Below are 13,920 nucleotides of genomic sequence, written 5' to 3'. Positions count from 1 at the left end.
ACTAGCAAATGAACAGGCAACGGAAATGGTTAGATCAAGTTAGAGCTGAGCAGGATCACACGGTGCTCCTCTGCCCTCCAGAGGCCATTCTGACTCCAGCCTGGGTCAGGGGCCTGGGAGTCTGAAGCTGCTTGAGAGGTCTAGCCTGACCACAGGGCATCTGGGAAGGCCAAGTGGATGCCAAAACCATCCTAAAATGTGCATTCCACTTCAGAATAGATCTGAAAACCTATCTTCCATCCCCTCTCCAACCCAACACAGCCTTTCTATGGCAAGCTCACGCTCTGGGGCAGGAGCACTGATGGGAACCATTTTCACTATAAAACTAAGACTGGGGCTTCCCTGGTGGCGCAGTGGTTGATTGTCCGCCTGCCGATGCAGGGGACACGGCTTCGTGTCCCCGACTGGGAAGATCCCACATGCCGCGGAGCGGCTGGGCCCGTGAGCCATGGCCGCTGAGCTTGCGCGTCCGGAGCCTGTGCTCCGCAACGGGAGAGGCCACAGCAGTGAGAGGCCCGCGTACCACAAAAAAAAAAAAAAAAAAAACTAGGACTGAAGTTGAGCTCTATCCAAGGCCCAACTGGAGTGGTGATTGTTTATCCTTCCCCACCTGCTCCTGCTGTTTCTCTTCCCCCTATTCTCATTAAATAATGCTTAATCCTGCCAATATTAGTCACTTTAAGTCATTAAATAACCCAGCACCCTGGGATATTTTAAGGGGCCAAACTCTCAGTGGGTATCTATTCCTGAAGCGAGCTGAATTCTCACTAAGCAGCCAGATCAATAAAACGCTGGTCTAAGAGTCAAAATAGCAGGATGGCTCTTGCTCTCCCCTCTTCCCTGCCCTTCCTTGCCCAATCTTTGAAGGTGGCAGTGTGGCTGCCAAAAAGGCAGCCACAGGGAGAGAACAAACTAAGGCAGATGCTGGCCAAGGAAATGGCATCAGGGCTGAGACTGAGAAGTTGGCAGGACCAAGAAGAAGGCCAGCCAAGTAGGCAGTCTTTGTGGTTGGGAGATTGGTTACATACAGGAAGATTGAGAAATAAGTAAATATATGACAATGAGAGCCAGGCTTATCAGGGCCTGAGGAGGAATTTACACAAATGGAATGGAGGAAGACTAGAAAAAAAACGGAGGTATTGGATTGGAATTAGAGATTTTGGTGTGAACTCATACATGATGAAATAAATAGATGATAGATAGATAGGATAGATCATCAGTGGATGCCTGTGATACATAGTTATTATAAGCATACTAAACACCCAGATCTTGGTTTCTAAACACCATTCTCCACTAAAAGGAATCGGGGGGGGAGGGATAAATTAGGAAATTGGGATTGACATATACATGCTACTAGATATAAAATAAGTAACTAATAAGAACCTACTGTGTACTCAATACTCTGTAATGACCTATATGGGAATAGAATCTAAAAAAAAAGTGGATATATGTATAACTGGTTCACTTAGCTGTACAGTTGAAACTAGTACAACATTGTAAATCAACTATACACCAATAAAAATTAATTTAAAAATAAAAATAAACAAATAAAAGGAAACAGGGCTCCTTGAAGAAATGGCTGATTCCAGGACCGGGGCATAAAATGAGCTTGGAACATCCTGTTGTAGCAGAAAATAAGGAAGTGCTCAAAGAATACTTTGATATGTCCAAAGGACATGGGACTCAGCTTGAGAGGGTTCACACTAGCCAAAACTGGAACAATCGGGTGGGATAGGGAGGGTGGGAGGGAGGGAGACGCAAGAGGGAAGACATATGGGAACATAGGTATATGTATAACTGATTCACTTTGTTATAAAGCAGAAACTAACACACCATTGTAAAGCAATTATACCCCAATAAAGATGTTAAAAAAAAAAACTGGAACAATCTGATCATCATAATAATGTTATAATAATGATAGATCTTAATCCATTGACTAACATAGGAATCCATGAGTCCATACTGATATGAATAAATGAATGAAAGAATGACTGAATAAGAAGGAAGAGGGGACTTCCCTGGTGGTCCAGTGGTTAAGACTCTGTGCTCGCAATGCAGGGGTCCCGGGTTCAATCACTGGTCAGGGAACTGGGATCCCAAATACCAAAGAAAAAGAAAAAAAAAAAGGAAGGGAAAATGCTTTCTGACAATTGAATGTCATCTAGTAATGTAGAAGGAATGATGGACATTAAAAATCACCATGTGGCAGCCATCATATTGGTGGCTGATTTAGGCAGGAGTCATCAATGGAAACTAAGATTGGTGACTAAAGTTTGATGAGGAACAGGATATTGGGAGAGTCTTGGACTATCTCCCTACAAAACACTATTAAATTGCAAATGGGAAAATGATGACATCACAGTGGAGAAACTTGGCAGTATCAACTTAGCCAGGTGATCTTGGTTAACCTCATCAGCAATGGGACAGGTTGATATTGGATATCTCCCAATGTGATTCTCTAAGAAGAGCACAGCATCAGTTTGTTTGTTTGTTTGTTTTGGGGGGGTTGGGTGGTACTCCTGCCAAGAATGTATGGCCTGAGTCTGGATGTGAGGAAGCATCAGACAAATCCCCATCAACGGTACTAACAGAATGAAACACGTATACTCTTTAAAACTGTCAACGGTCATGAAAGACATTAACATTAAGGAATATTAAGGAACTATTCTAGGTTATAGGAGATTAAAGAGACATGACAACTAAATGCAACATGATACTGGATTGGATTCTAGACCACAGAAGAGAGGAAGAGAATGGGATAGTTGTCAAAATTTTAACAGGGTCTATGGATTGAATAATAGTGTTGTATCAATGTTGATTTTCTGATTCTGGATTGTTATAGTATGATTATATATGAAAGTGCTCTTATTTGGAGGAAATGCACTGTGGTATTTAAGGGACGGGTCATTATGTTTGCAACTTGTTCTCAGAGAAAGAATCATCATATACATTAGAGGGAAAGAGAAATATGGTAAAATGTTAAAAATTAAGGAATATAGGTAAAGAGAATATGGAAGTTTTGTGTACTGTTCTCGCAACTTTTCTCTCAGTTTGAAATTATCTCAAGATAAAATATTTTTAAATGATATGCCATACTGACTAAAATTAAAAAGACGGATAATGCCTAGTGCTACCAAGGGTATGGAAGAATAGGAACTCTCATACATTGTTGTGGGCTTATAAACCGGTACAACTACTTTGGAAAACTGTAAGGCTGTCATAAATATACCCTATGACTCAGTAATTCTTCTCCTAGGTATACACCCCAGATGCTCACATATGTGCACTACACATACAAGAAGGTTTCGCCAGCACTGTTTGTAATGGTCAAAAACTAGAAAAAAAAATCTCTATCGGTTATCAATTACTGCAAAACAAATTATGCCAAAAGTTAGCAGCTGATAACATAGACATTAACATCTCACAGATTCTTTGAGTCGGGAATCCAGTGTGGCTTAGCTCTTAGTCTGTCATGATGTTGCTGTCAAATTGTCAGCCATTGGACTGCAGTCATTTCAAGGTTTGCCTGGAGCTGGAGAATCTGCTTCCAAGCTCATTCATCTCTCACCATTTGGACCTCTCCAGAGGGTTGACTCATGACATGACACTGATTTCCCCCAGGTAAGCAAACTAAGAAAGAGAACCCACAATGGAAGCCACAATCTTTTTGCAACCTAATCGCAGAAGTGAAAACCCATCACTTTTGCCGTATTCTATTCATTAGAGACTGGTCACTGGGTCCAGCTCACACTCAGGGAGAGAGGATTACACAATGTGATGAATAACAGGAGACAAGGATCACTAGGGGCTATCTTAGAGACTGTCTACTACACAACCCAAGTGTCCAACAATGTTAGAACAGGTAAATAAATGACCGTCTATTTAAATACAGCGCAATATTAAAGAATAAAAAAGAAATAAATGAATTACAGCTACTTGCATCAAGAAATGACTCTCACAGACAAAATGTTAGGAAAAAATAAACACAAAAAATAATCATATGGTATGATTCTATTTACACAACATTCAAAAAGAGGCAAAACTAAACCATGATAATAGAAGTCATATAGAGGTTGCCTTTGCAGTGGAAGGATGGAGTAATGACTAGGAAGGATGTTTCCAGAATGTCGGTAATATTTTAGATCCTAACCTGGATCACGATTACGTGGGGGGGTTTATTTCATAAAAAGGTATCGAGCTGTACACTTTTGGTGTCTGTGCTCTTCTGTATGCTTAGTATACTTCAATTAAAGATTTTACTTAAAAAAATTAATCCCCCAAAATTCAGAATTGGGTTTACTTGGTAACTTTTTATTTTGATATCATTTCAAGTTTATAGAAAAGTTTTAAGAATCATACAAAGCACTCCAATATACTCTTTCCCCAGATTCACCAAGTGTTTACATTTTGCCCCATTTGCTTTATTATTCTTTCTGTGTATGTGTATTCATTTTTTTCTGAACCATTTGAAATTAAGTTGCAAACATCGTACCTATTTGCCCCTAAATATTTCAATGGGCATTTCCTATGAACAAGCACATTCTCTTATATAATCACAATACAATTATCAAAATCAGGAAATTTAACTTTGATACAATACCATTGTCTAATCTACAGTCCCACGTAAAATTTCATCACTTGTTCCACAATGTCCTTCCTTTTTTTTTTAAGTGCAGTCTCCAATTCCAGGATTATTTGTTACATTTAGCTGTCATGTGTCTTTATCCTCCTTTCATCTGGAACAGTTAATCAGTTTTTCATGTCCTTGACTTTTTTGAAGACTACAGGCCAGTTATTTGTAGACAATTCCTCAGTTTGGATTAGTCTGATGTCTCTTCATGATTAGATTCAGATTATGCATTTTTGGCAGGAATGCCAACTTGTCAATGCATCACATCAGAGGTACATGATGCTACTTGGTCTCCTTATTGGTAATATTAATTTTGGTTATTTGATTAAGTCAGTGTCTACCAGATTGTGCCACTGTAAAATTACTATTTTTCCCTGTGTAATCACTAGATAATCTTGAGACTATGTAAGTGTCATGTTCCTTAGCAAACTCCCCCACAAATTTTAGCTTCCTTTGATGATTCTTGCCTGAAGCAATTATTAATATGGTGGTTGCCAAATGGTGATTTTCTAATTCCATCATTCCTTCCTCATTTATCACATTTATTAGTTGGCATTCTGCTGGAAGGAGATTTTCCCTTCTTTACCTTTTATTATATTTATTCATTCATTTGTGTACATCAGTATGGATTCATGGATTATTTTAGTTAGTGGATTACTATGTTATTATTAATTCTGAGGTTCTAACTGTTCTCAATTTGGCTAATAGGAGATCTAGGATAAATTTTTGACCTGACTTACTTATTACTAGCCAAGTGACCTTATACTCTGAAATTCCCTCATACTGAAATAAAAACAGAATGTGAATTTGGACTTCACAATGTACCCAAGTACAACAAATATGTAGGGGAAAGGCAGTACAACGTAAGAGAAGAGGGATAATTAGAGAAAGGCTATGAACCTTAAGTTGAGAAATCTCCCTAGATTTTATCTTTAAGTTTCAATAATAAATGGTTAACTCAAAGTAAATGACAACAGCAGGGATGAATGTTAAGTCTCTATTAAAACCTGCCATGTTTGAAATCAGGAAGAAACAGTAGTTCAAGTTCACAGAGAAATAACTTCAGACTTCTTTTTTCTTCGCCGTAAAGGCTCCATTTTCCATCAACTCACCACGCACGGTTCCCTTTTCATTTGGCTGAAGGCTCCGTGTTAAGTATCAACTAACAACAGTAAGAACTAGAAGTTCACCTATAACTTAGCACAATACAAAAATAAATTGTTTATAAGACCAGGTTATCTTTTCTTATTCTTATCCATTCTCAATAGGATGATGACTTTTTAAGTAATCACTTTTTATTTATGGAGAGAAAATTCTTCTCAGACAAAAATGAACTCTATTTTCTACATCTTGAGTAACAAACATAAAATCTCCATGAGGCATTCTACTTTTCAAAATCTAGATTATGTTAAATAACTCCTACATTTAAGAAGAGAGAAAAGCCTGTCAAACAAAGTGGGGCTTTTTTCTTACATAGAACACTGAGTTGACAGCAAACACCTCCAGAACTCTGAAAACGTGACAAGTAAAATCAACACATATCATTAGGAAATAAAAAGTAAAAATCAGAAGAGAGAGCTTGACCACTGCTCAACAATGGAATTAATACATCTGAGATATTAGAAACTGAAAGATTGAAACTTAGAGGAATAAAGAGAATTGGAAAGGCAAGCTCTGCTCAGGGAAGACACTACATAGGGAGCATTAGTCTCTTATAAGATTGGTTACTTTAACCAGCCTTGGACACAATCAAATATCTAGACCTTCCAAGTGAGGAAGCTTTTAACATCATTGGACAACATCCTACAAAGCCTATTTGAGCAGCCATCAGCTTTTGGTAACGCCCACTATTCCTTCCTGACCCCTTCAAACTGCAACAGATATGTTGGAAGTTAGGCTCAGTACATTTAGTCATCTAAACTGTTTTGAAAATGTTAGAGCAAAAAGATGAGAAGAAAATCATATGTTGTGCTATGAAAATCAAGAGAAGAGAGTGTTAGAAAAAAGGGGGATCAACAGTGTCAAATGCCACAGAGAAGCTAAGACAGGGAGGGCTGAGAAAAACCCACTGTGCCTTGTGACTAGGAAGCCAGGACTGCCTTTCGGTGACCAGTCTGAATGACAGGGACAGAGGCCGAAGCAGCAGCAGGAGTCAAGCGAGCAGAACTAGGAGTGACTGTGCATTGGGAATGGAGGTTCATTCTTAAACCTGTTAGCACAAGTTCCTGTGCCTGACGCACAGTGAGGCCAAACAAACAGAAACATTAAAGTTTGGAGCAGAGAAAGGTTTACTGCAAGGCCATGCAAGGAGAAGCGTGGCTCATGCCCAAAAGAACCCCGAGCTCCCAGAAGGGTTTTGGCAAAGCATTTTGAAAAGCCAGGTGAGGGAGGACGGTTGCAGGGTACGTTTGTAGGTTGCAGGGTATGTGATCGACTCATGCACAGTTCTGTGACTGGCTGATGGTGAGGGAACAGGGCGGTGTCACAGGGGTTAACATTATTAGTCCTTAGGCGCCAGGAGGCCTGGGGCTATGTGCTAAAGGTCATCAAGTAGTTAACATCTTCCATTTGAGGGGGGGGGGGTTCACATCTGTAAAACAACTCAGGAAATGTGCATCAAATACTGTTATCTAGGTACTTCAGAGATAAGCTAAACATTGGATATGGGGGAAGGGCCTGTCTGGGGAAGGTCCCATAGGCTCCTGCTCCATTATAAACCTACAACAATAAAAGGGTTAGAAAAATAGGCTAAGAGTTGATCAAGGTCAAACAAAGGTGTGTGTGTGTGTGTGTGTGTGTGTGTGTGTGTGTGTGTGTGTGTGTGTGTGTGTGTGTGTGTGTGTGTGTGTGTGTGTGTGTGTGTGTGTGTGTGTGTGTGTGTGTGTGTGTGTGTGTGTGTGTGTGTGTGTGTGTGTGTGTGTGTGTGTGTGTGTGTGTGTGTGTGTGTGTGTGTGTGTGTGTGTGTGTGTGTTCCAGCACAGAGAAAAAAGATTATGTCTACAGGCCAAGGAGAGAAGAGGAAATTAAAGGTGCTTAAGCTAGACAAAAAGAAGATATTTAAGGGAGAAATCTTTGATTCTAGCTGTTATAGCACCCACAAGGATGAAGAGGGAGAAGACAAAGAGGATTGAGAACACAAGGATAGTTCAAACTTAAAAAGAGGAAGTTCAGGGCTTCCCTGGTGGCGCAGTGGTTGAGAGTCCGCCTGCCGATGCAGGGGATGCGGGTTCGTGCCCCGGTCTGGGAGGATCTCACATGCTGTGGAGCGGCTGGGCCCGTGAGCCATGGCCGCTGAGCCTGCGCGTCTGGAGCCTGTGCTCCGCATCAGGAGAGGCCACAACAGTGAGAGGCCCGTGTACCGCAAAAAAAAAAAAAAAGAGTAAGTTCAGTTCTTCTAAGATGGGGAGAAAGAAACAGAGTTATTTTGGAATGGATTAAAAGGCTCACCTCACATGGTTCTTTTCTTTGTTAGGAAAGTAGGAGGTAAGGGCCCCTGTCAAAAGAGAAGAAGGTATATGTACTGAGGGGCAACCAGAGGGAACCAAAGGAGAGAAAAGGCTTAGAACAACTGTCAGCAGTAAACTACACACATAACAGACACCTGACACAAAGTAGGCACACAGTGGATGTTTGAATGAGTTGTCAGGAACAAGACAAGGATGTCCACTCTCATCACTCTTATTCAACATAGTTTTGGAAGTCCTAGCCACAGCAATCAGAGAAGAAAAAGAAATAAAAGGAATACAAATTGGAAAAGAAGAAGTAAAAAGGTCACTGTTTGCCAATGACACGATACTATACGTAGAAAATCCTAAAGATGCCACCAGAAAACTACTAGAACTAATCAGTGAATTTGGTAAGGGTGCAGGATACAAAATTAAGGCACAGAAATCTCTGGCATTCCTATACACCAACAATGAAAAATCAGAAAGAGAATTAAGGAAACACTCCCATTTACCATTGCAACAAAAAGAATAAAATACCTAGGAATAAACCACCTAAGGAGGCAAAAGACTTGTACTCAGAAAACTATAAAACACTGATGAAAGAAATCAAAGATGACATAAACAGATGGAGAAATATACCATGTTCTTGGATTGGAAGAATCAATATTGTGAAAATGACTATACTACCCAAAGCAATCTACAGATTCATTGCAATACCTATCAAATTACCAATGGCATTCTTCACAGAATTAGAACAAAAAATCTTACAATTCGTATGGAAACCCAAAAGACCCCAAATATCCAAAGCAATCTTGAGAAAGAAAAACAGAGTTGGAGGAATCAGGCTCCCCGACTTCAAACTATACTACAAAGCTACAGTAATCAAGACAGTATGGTACTGGCACAAAAACAGAAATATAGATCAATGGTACAGGATAGAATGCCCAGAGATAAACCCACACACATATGGGCACCTAATTTATGACAAAGGAGGCAAGAACATACAAAGGAGAAAAGACAGCCCCTCCAATAATTGATGTTGGGAAAACTGGACAGCTACATGTAAAAGAATGAAATTAGAACACTACCTAACACCATACACAAAAATAAACTCCAAATGGAGACCTCCCTGGTGGTGCAGTGGTTAAGAATCCGCCTGCCAATGCAGGGGACACAGGTTCGATCCCTGGTCCTGGAAGATCCCACATGCTGCAGAACAACTAAGCCTGTGCGCCACAAATATTGAGCCTGTGCTCCAGAGCCCGTGAACCACAACTACTGAGCCTATGTATTGCAACTACTGAAGCCTGTGCGCCTAGAGCCCATGCTCCCCAACAAGAGAAGCCACAGCGATAAGAAGCCCACGCACTGCAACGAAGTGTAGCCCCCACTCACAGCAGCTAGAGAAAGCCCGCACACAGCAACGAAGACCCAATGCAGCCAAAAATAAATAACAAAAAACAAAAAAACTCCAAATGGATTAAAGACTTAAATGTAATACCAGACACTATAAACTTTTAGAGGAAAACATAGGAAAAACCCTCTTTGACATAAACCACAGCAAGATCTTTTTTGACCCACCTCCTAGAGTAACAGAAACAAAAACAAAAATAAACAAATGGAACTTAATTAAACTTAAAAGCTTTGCACAGCAAAGGACACCAAAAACAAAACAAAATGACAACCCTCAGAATGGGAGAAAATATTTGCAAATGAAATAACAGACAAAGGATTAATCTCCAAAATATACAAACAGCTCATGGAGCTCAATATCAAAAAAACAAACAATCCAGTTAAAAAATGGGCGGAAGACCTAAATAGACATTTCACCAAGGAAGACATACAGATGGCCAAGAGGCACATGAAAAGATGCTCAACATCACTATTAGAGAAATGCAAATCAAAACTACAATGAGGTATCACCTCATGATGGTCGGAATGGCCATTATCAAAAAAGCTAGAAACAATAAATGCTGGAAAGGGTGTGGTGAAAAGGGAACCCTCCTACACTGTTGGTGGGAATGTAAATTGATACAACCACTATGGAAAACAGTATGGAGGTTTAAAAAAAGCTAAAAATAATTTTAAAAAAAGCTAAAAATAGAACTACCATATGACCCAGCAATCCCACTACTGGGCATATACCCTGAGAAAACCATAATTTGAAAAGAGACATGCACCACAGTGTTCACTGCAGCACTATTTACAATAGCCAGGACATGGAACCAACCTAAATGTCCATCGATAGATGAATGGATAATGAAGATATGGCGCATATATACAATGGAATATTACTCAGCATAAAGAAAAACAAAATTGAGTTATTTGTAGTGAGGTGGATGGACCTAGAGTCTGTCATACAGAGTGAAGTTAAGTCAGAAAGAGAAAAACAAATACCATATGCTAATACATATATATGGAATCTAAAACAAATTGTATTGATGAACCCAGTTGCAGGGCAGGAATAAAGAGGTAGACATAGAGAAAGGACTTGATGACATGGGGTGGGAGGGCAAAGCTGCAGCGAAGTGAGAGTAGCATTGACATATATACACTACCAAATGTAAAATAGTTGGCTGGTGGGAAGCAGCAGCATAGGATAGGGAGGATGGGAGGGAGGCTGAAAAGGGAGGGGATATGGGACATGTGTATGCATATGGCCGATTCGATTTGTTGTGCAACAGAAACTAACACGGTATTGTGAAGGAATTATACTCCAATAAAGACCTATTACAGGGACTTCCCTGGTGGCACAGTGGTTAAGAATCCGCCTGCCATGGGCTTCCCTGGTGGCGCAGTGGTTGAGAGTCCGCCTGCCGATGCAGGGGACACGGGTTCGTGCCCCAGTCCAGGAAGATCCCACATGCCGCGGAGCGGCTGGGCCCGTGAGCCATGGCCGCTGAGCCTGCGCGTCCGGAGCCTGTGCTCCACAACGGGGAGGCCACAACAGTGAGAGGCCCACGTACAGCAAAAAAAAAAAAAAAGAATCCGCCTGCCAATGCAGGGGACACGGGTTCGAGCCCTGGTCTGGGAAGATCCCACATGCCGCGGAGCAACTGAGCCCGTGCGCCACAACTACTGAGCCCACGTGCCACAACTACTGAAGCCCACGTGCCTAGAGCCCGTGCTTCACACAAGACAAGCCACCGCAATGAGAAACCCGAGCACCGCAACGAAGAGTAGCCCCCGCTGGCTGCAACTAGAGAAAAGCCCGCACTTAGCAACAAAGACATAACGCAGCCAAAAATAAATAAGTAAATAAATTTATTTTTTAAAAAAAGACCTATTACAAAAAAAAAATTCTCATAATTTTTATAATGTTCTGCAGTACCACTATGGTATTGTTAGCAGACTGGCAAAACCAAAAGATAAAAGAGGAAAGATAAGTCACTGCCTTCAATGTGACCTGGGGGCTTTCCCCAAAGGTCTTAGGGGAAAAAAAGTAAGAGCTCCAGGGTTCCTAGGCTTTGATTTGTCACAATAGCCCCAATATTGGGATAGACTTGGAAACACAGGTTGGGTAAGAAGTTAACTGTACAAAAAAACAAAAGTCTTGGTATGAGCTTCATTTATCAATGCTTTATCATAAAATCATCATTATATGTTCAAGTTTGTGATTTTTTTTTAAATTTTGCTACTTTTTCTTTGTGAGTATATGCAAGACCATGGTCAACCATCTGCTCTTGGCTCGCCACACCGCTCACCCAGAGAATTCAAGTAGTCTTACAGTTTCCATCATCACATCAGTGCTGACAATGACAAATGTTTTCAGTTTCCTATCTCTCCCACAAACTCCAGGGTCATTTTTCCATCTAGGTACAAGATATTTCAACATGAATATCCCACTGTCATTGCAAATTCAGATATCCAAAACTAAACCCACACCTTCCCCAAATCCAGCTCCACTACTGTAAAAATCAGAGTCTAGTCAAGAGACAGAAACTACACCAGGTATTTGAACAGAGAGAACTGAATATAAAAAATTAAGTTAGGCCTGTTTTTTTTTTTTAAGTTAGGTCTTAATTCAAAACAGAAACAGACTCACAAACATAGAAAACAAACTTATGATTACCAAAGGTAAAAGGAGGGAGAGGGATAAATTAGGAGTTTGAGATTAACAGATATGCACAACTATATACAAAATAGATAACCAACAAGGACCTACTGTATAGCACAGGGAACTATATTCAATATCTTGTAATAACCTATAATAGAATGAATCTGAAAAAGAATATATATATATACATACATAGATATAACTGAATTACTTTGCTGTCTACCTGAAACTATCACAACACTGTAAATCAACTATATTTCAATTTAAAAAAAGAAAAAAATAATTTAGGTATCATTGTTATTTCACCTGTTCTCCCACCATTAGCCACCATATATCTTTCTATTCTACTCACACTTGCCCCATTTTGTGTTTCTCATATTTTCAATATTATACCAATCATATTTTTAAATAGTGCTATAAGGTGAATCGTGTCTCCCCAAAGTTTATATGTTGAAATTCTAACCCCCAATATTTCAGAATGTAACTGTATTTGGAGACAAGGTCTTCAAAGAGGCAATTAAGCAAAAATGAGGTCTTTAGGATGGGCCTTAATCCAATGTGACCATTGTCTTTATAAGTAGAGGAAATTTGGACCCAAAGGGAGACACCAGAAACATGTGCGGACAAAAGGACAACCATGTAAAGACAGAGAGAAGGTTGCCATCTACAAGCCAAGGAGAAAGGCCTCAGAAGAAACCAAATCTGCTGACACCTTGATCTTGGACTTCTAGCCTCCCAAATTATGAGAAAATTAATTTGTTGTTTAAGTGCCTAGTATATTGTTACAGCAGCCCCAGTAAGCTAATACAGATAGTATCTAGGAATATAAACAAAATATATAATCATTGCTAGAAGTGTTAAAACTACAGAAAAATGTAAAGATGGAAATAAAAATCACCCATAATGACATCACCTTGAGATTATCCTCATATAAAATGTTTGGTGTATTTTCTTTCAGGCTTTTTTCCTAAGACATGCATTTTTTTCCCACAAAATTAACAGCATAATGTACTTATAGTTTTGCATTCTGCTTCTTTTACATAATTATATACATTTTTTACTAAGTCATAAACATTTTGCCAACTTGTTATAATTAAAAATACATTTTGAAATGAACACACATTCTGTTGAATGAATGCAGCCTAAGCCATTTGCATTTCCCTATTGGTTAAAATGTAGATGGTTTCCAATTTCTGTCATTTTAAATAACACTGTAATGATCATCTTTGAATATGGTATTTTTTACTATTTTCTTAGGAGAAACTCTTAAACAAAATAGAGATTGTTTCAAGTTTTTACCAACTTAAATAGCACTGTAATTAACATCTATGAATATAACTGGTTAATTTCTTAGGATAAAGTCTTTGTAAAGGAATAACAGGGTTAACTCCATTACAGACCAGTCTTCATACTATCCTCCACAGGCCTGTTGTTTTACTCCCTCTGCCTGGAAGCACCAGCCAAAATCTCATCCACTCTCCTCTTTCATGAATTTTCCGTGACTGTTGTGGCCCATATTAACTTTGAACTCACAGTTAATATGTATTTTGTTACCTAACACTTCATTATATACTCTCTTTAAAACACTTTAAACGGGAACTTCCCTGGTGACACAGTGGTTAAGAATCCACCTGCCAATGCACGGGACACAGGTTCAAGCCCTGGTCTGGGAAGATCCCACAAGCCACAGAGCAGCTAAGCCCACATGCCACAGCTACTGAGCCCACATGCCACAACTACTGAAGCCTGCGCGCCTAGAGCCCACGCTCCACAACAAGAGAAGCCAC

At 39.8% G+C, this 13,920-nt stretch overlaps 1 non-coding gene across 1 annotated transcript; it reads left to right on the top strand.

Moving 5' to 3' along the window:
* The first annotated feature begins 2,015 nt into the window (after positions 1-2,015).
* On the top strand, positions 2,016-2,088 carry TRNAA-CGC (transfer RNA alanine (anticodon CGC)). Its single transcript has one exon. It is a non-coding gene; the product is annotated as a tRNA-Ala (tRNA).
* Positions 2,089-13,920: the final 11,832 nt, after the last annotated feature.

This window comes from Lagenorhynchus albirostris, chromosome 1, assembly GCF_949774975.1.
Source record: "Lagenorhynchus albirostris chromosome 1, mLagAlb1.1, whole genome shotgun sequence".
In the NCBI taxonomy this organism is placed as follows: domain Eukaryota; kingdom Metazoa; phylum Chordata; class Mammalia; order Artiodactyla; family Delphinidae; genus Lagenorhynchus; species Lagenorhynchus albirostris.
This window is presented reverse-complemented; position numbering and strand designations above follow the sequence as displayed.